The sequence below is a fragment of the Chiloscyllium plagiosum genome, unplaced genomic scaffold (genome assembly GCF_037043375.1).
Source record: "Chiloscyllium plagiosum isolate Xiang-an unplaced genomic scaffold, Cpla_swu_hap1 HiC_scaffold_31, whole genome shotgun sequence".
Lineage (NCBI taxonomy): Eukaryota > Metazoa > Chordata > Chondrichthyes > Orectolobiformes > Hemiscylliidae > Chiloscyllium > Chiloscyllium plagiosum.
Genome location: NW_028270169.1, coordinates 72,323,350 through 72,332,492, shown reverse-complemented (window position 1 = coordinate 72,332,492; position 9,143 = coordinate 72,323,350). Strand labels below are relative to the sequence as shown.

Sequence of the window (9,143 nt, the reverse complement as noted above, 5' to 3'; positions counted from 1 at the left end):
GTACTCGTACTATAGTGTTCCCTTTCAATATTTCAAAAGTTGAAGTTCCCCATTACATCTACCCTGTCTCTGTCACTCCTGTCGAGAATCATCTTTGCTATCCTTTTCTCTAATCTCTGTAACTATTCAGAGGCCTACAGAAAACTCCCAACGGGGTGACCTCTCCTTTCTGTTTCTAACTTCCGCCCATACCACCTCAGTTGACGAGTCCTGAAACATCCTTTCTGCAACTGCAATACTGTCCTTGACCAACAATGTAACACCTCCCCCTCTTTTACCATCTTCTCTGTTCTTACTGAAACATCTAAATCCTGGAACCTGCAACAACTATTCCTTTCCCTGCTCTAACCATGTCTCCAAAAGGGCCACAGCATTGAAGTCCCAGGTACCAATCCATGCTGCAAGTTCACCCACCTTATTCCGGATGCACCTGGCGTTGAAGTGGACACACTTCAAACCAACCTCTTGCTTGCCGGTGCCATCTTGCGTCCCTAAAACTTGATTTTGGACCTCCCTACTCTCAACCCTTTCTATACTCTAACTACAATTTTGGTTCCCATCCCCCTGCTGGATTAGTTTAAACCCACCCCAATAGCCTTAGCGAATTCCAACCCCCTCCAGAATATTGGTACTCCTCTGGTTCAGTTGAAGCCCATCCTGCTTGTAGAGGTCCCACCTACCCCACAAAGAGCCCCAATTATCCAAGAACCCAAAACCCTCCCTCCTGCACCATCCCTGTAGCCACGTGTTCACCTTCTCTCTCTCCGTATTCCTTGCCTCACTAGCACGTGGCACGGGCAACAAAACAGAGCCAACAACTCTGTTCGTCCTAGCTCTAAGCTTCCATCCTTGCTCCTTGAATTTCTGCCTTTAATCCCCATCTCTCTTCCTACCTATGTCGTTGGTGCCTATGTGGACCACGACTTGGGACTGCTCCCTCTCCCCCTTAACGATCCCAAAAACACGATCAGACACATTACGAACTCTGGCACCTGGGAGGCAACACACCAACCGTGAGTCTCTCTCGTCCCCGCAGACCCTCCCTTCTGTCCCCCTAACTATGGAGTCCCCAATGACTACTGCTCTGCTCCTCTTCCCCTTTCCCTTCTGAGCAGCAGGGACAGACGCTGTGCCAGATCCCTCTACTCCACTGCATTCCCCTGGTAAGTCCTCCCCCATAGTATCCAAAACGGTATATTTATTGTTGAGGTGAATGGCCACAGGGGATCCCTGCACAGCCTACCGGTTCTCTTTCTGTCCCCTGACTGTAACCCATTTACCTTTTGCTAGTACCTGAGGAGTGACTACCTCCCTGTAACTCCTCTCAATAACCCCCTTTGCCTCCCGAATGATCCGAAGTTCACGCAGCTCCAGCTCCAGTACCCTAACGCAGTTTTCAAGGAACTGGAGTCAGGTGCACTTCCAGCAGATGTAGTCAGCAGGGATACTGGTGGTGACCCTTACCTCCCACATTCTGCAGGAGGAGCATTCAACTGCCCTAACCTCCATTCCCACTTGTCTAAATTCCCAAAGAGACTGCTGAAAAAAATAAGGAATAAAAAAACCCGTTAACTTTCCAAGCTGTGGCACAGGTACCTTGTTTTTGGTTAAAGGAGGAGGATGGGTGCTTTAACAGATTATAAGGCAAGGTGAGCTTTTCTGGGTGTTTGGTTTAATTCACAAACGGGTTCTTGCTGTGTCATAACAGCACACTTGGAACATTGTGTTCAGTTCTGGCCACCTTGTTATAGGAAAGATATAGAAGCTATAGTGAGGGTGCAGAGGAATCCCTGGGGATCCACAGAAATATTGGCACACACCATACGATCGAGTGAAATATTGAGGAAGTCACCACGATAAAAATAAATACTGGCAGATTCTGCATGTCTCTATAAACGTCAGTGTGTCGGTGTTTGTGGTGTGTCTGTACTGATGCCTGTATATCTGTGTGTGCACGTGCATCAGTGTATTGGCATTTCTCTCTGTGTGCTTTAGTATTTGTGTGACTGCACCAGTCTCTATGTGTGCCTGTGTATCTATATGCATTTCTTTGTGTATCTGCGTGTCTCTGTGCGCATCCGTGTGCACAGCGGATCTACCAGCCTTGTGGTGTTTAAAGTGATGCTGGCCTTCACACTCTACTGCATTGATGGCAGTGGAGGGAGAAAACCATAAGGGATTCAGTCTAGGAGGTGGGGAAAGGGCCGTAGATCATAGCACCATCCGAACTGACAGCAACATCTGCACATGCACACATACACACATTTGGGTATAGGGAGGATCGTAATTGCACTGAGGACACTCAGAGTGGCGAATGCTCCTGAGTAATATCTGTGCTCTCTCTTGCAATGTGAAAGTGATTTGTCTTTGAAGATTATTCGTTACACAGAGTGTACACCTTAATGAGTATTTCCACTGCAACTGCATCCAAGCAACGCTGACCAAATCATCTGTAAGGTGATGCGATGAATTTATTACATGTTCTTTAAATTGAAATATTTTAAAATTCACCCCTACAAGGTGTAAGTGAGGAAAGATTGAAAAGTCCTGAAACTGACCCAGTGGTGATGGCAATATATCTAGGTATCAGACAAAACTGTTATGTGCATCCAAAGATATTTGCAAAACCAAACAGCCGTGCAGTGTGAGAGATTCACAGTATTTGATGTCCTCTCATCGAAAATAACTGACATTTGTGCAGTGGCATGGGGAGACCATCAGAGGGTGGCATTGTATGACTATTAACTTAACAGGGACAGATGTAGAGGTGGAGGAGGGGAGTAAGGGTTTATCTCAATTTCAATGGATTTACCCCCTAAATCACAGAGCCATCATTTCACAGAGGTGCACACAAACATACATAGACACATTAAACACACAACACACATGCATACAGATATGGACACTTACACACAAACACTTGAACACGCCCGCACACAGACACCGTGTTTTGTTTAAGATAGAGATAAGTATGTTTTTCCTGAATAAGGGAATCAATGGTGAGTTGGTGAAGGCAGGAGAATGTGGCTGAAAAACATTTTAACTGTGATCAAACGGCACAGCATATCCAAGCGGCAAAATGGCCTAATTCTGTTCCAATTTCCTATTTGGTGAAGGGATTCATTTTGGAAGTCGAATTTGAATGCCGATTACTGGGTCAAATGTAAGATTCGTAGCAGTGTGGAGGAATAAACGGATCTTGGGGTCCATGTCTGTAGGTGTCTCAGTTGCCACCTAAGTTGATAGGGATCTTAAGAAGGCTTATGGTGTGTTGGTTTTCAATAGCAGGGGGACTGAGTTGAAGAGCCGCAAGATTATGCTGCAGGTTTATAAAGCTCTGGTGAGACCACATCTGAAATGTTCTGGTCGCCTCAGTAAAGAAAGCATATGGAAGCTTTAGAGCGGTGCAGAGGAGATTTACCAGAATGCTGCCTGGACTAGAGGCCTTGACTTATGAAGAAAGGTTGAGGGAGCTATGGCTTTTCTCATTGGAGTAAAGAAGGATGAGAGGTAACTTGATAGAGCTGAACAAGATGGTGAGAGTTACAGACAGAGTAAATAACCAGAGACTTCTTCCCACAAATGATTGTCACGAGGTGAGCATAATTTTAAGGTGTTTGGAGAAAGGTTTTGGAAGATGTCAAAGGCAGTGCGACACCAGCCCTTCCCCTCCCCACAAGCTGGGTCCCAGGTACAGTGAGACAGCTGTGCTAACCACTGAGACAACATCATGCCCCTCTCCCCCTTCCCCAAAACCAGGTCCCTGGTACTGTGAGAAAGCCGTGCTAACCATTGAGACACCATGTCCTCCTCCCCCTCCCTCTCAAACCTGGTCCCTGGTACTGTGAGACAGCCGTGCTAACCACTGAGACACCATGCCCCCCCCCCATCCCCCCCAAACCGGGTCTCTGGTACAGTGAGATAGCCGTACTCAGCACTGAGACACCATGCACCCCCTCCCGATCCCCCCCAAGCTGGGTCCCTGATGCTGTGAGACAGCCATGCTAACCACTGAGACAACATGCCCCTTCCCCATCTCCCCGAAGTCGGGTCCCCGGTACTGTGAGACAGCCGTACTAACCACTGAGATACCATGCCCCTCTTCCCCGCCCCACCAAACCGGCTCTATGGGACTGTGAGACAGCCGTACTAACCACTGAGACACCAGCCACCCTCCCCCTCTCCCCCAAACCGGGTCCCTGGTACTGTGAGACAGCCTTGTTAACCACTGAGACACCATGGTCCCCTCCCCGCGAAACCAGGTCTCTGATTTTGTGGGACAGCCGTGTTAACCGCTGAGACACGATGACCCCCTCCGCCTCTTACCCACACCAGGTCCTAGGTACTGTGAGACAGCCATGTTAACTACTGAGACACAATGCCCCCTCCCCATTCCCCCCAAACCGGGTCCCTAGTACTGTGAGACAGCCGTGCTAAGCACTGAGACACCAGGCCCCCTTCCCCCTCCCCCCAAACCGGGTCCCTGGGTCTGTGAGACAGCCGTGGGAACCACTGAGACACTATGCTCCCCCCTCCCCTTCCCCCCAAACCGGGTCCCTGGGACTGTGGGACAGCCGTGCTAACCACTGAGACACCAGGTCCCCCTTCCCCAAAACCAGGTCCCTGTACTGTGAAACAGCCGGACTCACCACTGAGCCACCATGCCACACTCACCTCCCCTCAAACCGGGTCCCTAGTACTTTGAGACAGCTGTGTTAACCACTGAGATACCATGCCCCCCTCCCCTCCCCCCAAACCGGGTCCCTGGTACTGAGAGACAGCCGTGCTAACCACTCAGACACCATGCACCCTCCCCCTCCTTCTGTCCCTCTATCCGGGTCCCTGGTACTGTGAACCAACCATGCTAACCACTGAGACACCATTCCCCGTCCCCGTCCCCTCCCCTAAAACGGAGTCACTGTGCTCGGTAATACTGGGGAAATGTAAATAAAAGTGATGAGCTTCGAGCTATGATGTTGTGGCCATAACAGAGACATGGGTTTCTCAGGGGCAGGAATGGTTGCTGGATGTTCCAGGATTTAGAACATTTAAAAATAATAGGGAGGAGGTAAAAAGAGTAGGGGGTGTAGCACTGCTAATCAGAGAGGGTATCACAGCTACAGATGTTAACATTATCGAGGAAGGTCTGCCTACTGAGTCAGTATGGGTGGAAATTAGGAACAGTAAGGCAGCAATCACCTCATTAGGGGTTAAATACAGGTCCCCCAATCGAACAGGGAGATTGAAGAAAGCAGAGGTCGGCAGATTTTGGAATAGTGTGAATGGAATAGGGTAGTTGTAATGGGCGACTAACTTTCCCAAGATTGATTGGAACCACATTCCAGCAGATGGTTTGGAAGGAGCTGTTTTTGTAAGGTGTGTTCAGGAGGGTTTCCTAACTCAGTACGTTGACAGGCCGACGAAGGGAGAGACCATTTTGGATTTGGTGCTCGGCAATGAGCTGGGGCAGGTGTCAGATCTTGCGGTGGGAGAGCATTTTGGTGATAGTGACCACAACTGCCTCATATTCTACATAGCCATGGAGAAGGAGAAAAGCAGGCACAATGGAAGGATATTTAGTTGGGGAAAAGGAAACTATGATACTATCATACTGCGTTGCGAAGCATGGACTGGGAGCAATTGTTCCATGGAAAGGGCACTATAGACATGTGGAGACTGTTTAAGGAACAGTTGTTACGAGTGATGCACAAATGTGTTCCTCTGAGACAGGCAAGAAGGGGTAAGATAAAGGAACCTTGGAGTATGAGAGCGGAGGAGCTCCTCGTCAAAAGAAAGAAGGCCACTTACGTAAGGTGAAGGAAGCAAGGGTCTTGCTCAGCTCTAAAGGATTACAGGCAGGAGAGGACGGTGCTCAAAAATGGTCTGAGGAGAGCCAGGAGGGGGCAGGAAAAGGCTTGGCAGGAATGATTAGGGAGAATCTAAAGGCATTTTGCACATATGTGAGGAATAAGAGAATGATCAAAGAAAGAGTAGGGCCGATCAGGGATAGCATAGGGAACTTGTGTATCGAGTCTGAGGAGGTAGGGGAAGCCCTAAATGAGTTTTTTTGCTTCTGTCTTTACGAAAGAAAAGGACTTTGTAGTGAATGAAACCATTGAGGAGCAGGTAATCATGCTGCAACAGATAGATTGAGGAAGCTGATGTTTTGAAACTTTTGACAAACATTAATATTGACAAGTCGCCAGGGCCAGACCAGATTTGTCCTCGGCTGCTATGGGAAGCGAGAAATGTGATTGCTTCACCGCTTCCGAAGATCTTTGCATCCTCGCTCTCCACCGGATTCGTACCTGAGGACTGGAGGGAGGCAAATGTAATTCCTCTGTTCAAGAAAGGAAATAGGGAAATCCCCGGAAATTACAAATCAGTTAGTCTCTGCAAGGTGTTAGAAAGGATTCTGCGGGATAGGATTTATGACCATCTGGAAGAGCATGGCTTGATTAAATGCAGTCAGCACAGCTTTGTGAGGGGCAGGTCATGCCTCACAAATCTTATTGAGTTCTTTGAGGATGTTACGAGAAAAGTTGATGAGGGTCGAGCGGTGGATATTGTGTATCTGGACATCAGCAAGGCATTTGATAAAATTCCCCATGGTAGGCTCGTTCAGAAGGTCAGGAGGAATGGGATGCAGGGAAATTTAGCTGTCCTGATATAGAGTTGGCTGGTCGACAGAAGACAGCGAGTGGTAGTGGAAGGAAAGTATTCTGTCTGGAAGTCAGTGATGAATGGTGTTCCACGGGCTCTGTTCTTGGGCCTCTACTCTTTGTAATTTTTATTAATGACTTGGATGAGGAGATTGAAGGATGGGTTAGGAAGTTTGTAGAGGACACAAAGGTTGGAGGTATCATTGACAGTATACAGGACTGTTGCAGGCTGCAGTATGACATTGCCAGGATGCAGAGATGGGCTGAGAGGTAGTAGATAAAATTCAAACTGGATAAATGCGAGGTGATGCATTTTGGAAGATCGAACTTGAAAGTTGAGTACAGGACTAAAGGCAGCATTCTTGGCAGTGTGGATGAACAGTGGGATTTTGGTGTGCAGGTACATAGATCCCTTAAAATTTCCACCCAGGTGGACAGGGTTGTTAAAAAAGCATATGTTGTTTTGGCTTTCATTAACAGGGGGATTGAGTTTAAGAGCCGTGAGATCTTGTTGCAGCCCCATTTACTCATACCCCTATACTTATTCTCCCATTTCCTCATATTCCGATACTAAATTCTCCTGCTTTTTCACATAACGATACTAATTCTGCCATTTCCTCATATCCCAGTATGATTCTCTCATTTTCTGATGCCCGATTTCAAATCTCGCATTTAGGAGTTCCCTACTCTAATTCTACATTTTAATGGTGACTTGCACCAAATATCTAATTTAGGTCCACTCCGCACCACTTCTGCCATTAACTATGTAGCTGCAATGATTCTCCCATGTCGTGGTCCACTGCTGTATTTCTCCAATTTTGGCGTTTATTGCATCAAATTCTCAAATTACCAATTCTGCACGAATCCACCCTTTCATCATGAACTGAAGAAACTCTCCCACTAAGTATTGCCTTGCCCCAACTCTCCTGTTTTGCTGTTTCCTGACATACATCTTCCACATAATGGTTTACTGCTCAAAGTGTTTTTCATTATTGTCGCCCTGCATCGAATGGCCACTTTCCTGCACTTTACAACATTTCTCTGAGTTACTGATTCCTGCCCGTGTTCTCCCATTTAAATATACTCTGTTCCAATCTGCATGCTTTAAGCACCCGACACCAATTCTCGAATTCAATATTGCCGTGAAACAATTCTCATGTTCATTGATACCCAAACCAACTTCTCCCAGTGTGGGGAACGCCACTCTGACTCTCTGAGATAGTGGTGCCATACCCTGATTCGCTGTTAACGTTCCACTGTGCAATTTTTCCATTTTGTGGTTCGTGCAACAATTGTCGCAAATACAGCTTCACTTCCGTGCTCCATTCTACCATTTTCGAATCCTGCACGAATCTTCTTTTCGTCAGCAACTGCACCTCCACCACGTTTAATATTATTCAGCACCAGTTCTCCCACGTCTTCCACCAATTCTCTACTTTCGTGACATGGGCACCAACTCTCCCATTATTGATGCCCTGCGTCAATTGTCCCATTGCGTTGTTTCCTGATACACTTCCTCCAGGTATGGATTCCCTGCTCCAAAGGTTTTTTTTTTCATTTCTTGGTGGGCGGACTCGAATTTCGACTTTACTGCTGCTTGCAAAATTTTCGTTCTCAATGATTCCATGCCCCTATTCTTCCAATTAGAGGTTTTCAGCTCAAATTATTTAATGAATAGGCAATTTGTACGAATTTGCCAATGTAATGGCACTGTGCAACAATTCTCCCATTTACTGAAAGCCAACAATTCTCCCACTGCCTGACACCCTGTCACCCTGACGCCTGTCGTGGAAATTTAATCGACTCGAATCAACTGCTAGCAAGAGCAAAGGAAAGGCTTCATTCAAAGTTTGTGCGAAGATTTGTAGCTCGGGAGCTCGTTGTTGTGGTTCTGTTCGCCGAGCTGGAAGTTTTTGTTACAAACGTTTCGTCCCCTGGCTAGGCGACATCATCAGTGCTTGGGAGCCTCCTGCGAAGCGCTTCTTTGATGTTTCTTCCGGTGTTTATAGTGGTCTGTCCCTGTCGCTTCCGGTTGTCAGTTTTAGCTGTCCGCTGTAGTGGTTGGTATATTGGGTCCAGGTCGATGTGTTTGTTGATGGAGTTTGTGGATGAATGCCATGCCTCTAGGAATTCCCTGGCTGTTCTCTGTCTGGCTTGACCTATGATAGCAGTGTTGTCCCAGTCGAATCACCTTTGACCGGCTTGGGATTAGGTCCATGATCTGGTTTGATTGATTGCCACGCTCCAGTGCTCCTGTCGTCTGTCGTACATTCTGCACTGCATCTCGGAGGGCGGGGGTGGGGCGACTGCGCCACTATATTCACCTGTCTCCAGATGTCGGAGAAGGATCTATCTATTCCACATCACGAGACTCCCTCATTGCTCTTCTGAGTCTTACTTTGATCATAGAATATCTATTTCCCATGTCAGATGCCTCTTTTGACGTGGTGGCTGAACGGCTATGGGTCGCATGTAAAGATC

The 9,143-nt window shown here is 47.4% G+C and overlaps 1 pseudogene; it reads right to left on the bottom strand.

The window, feature by feature from the left end:
• Positions 1-572: 572 nt before the first annotated feature.
• Positions 573-1,509, bottom strand: LOC148141996 (uncharacterized; annotated as a pseudogene).
• Between the last annotated feature and the right edge of the window lie 7,634 nt (positions 1,510-9,143).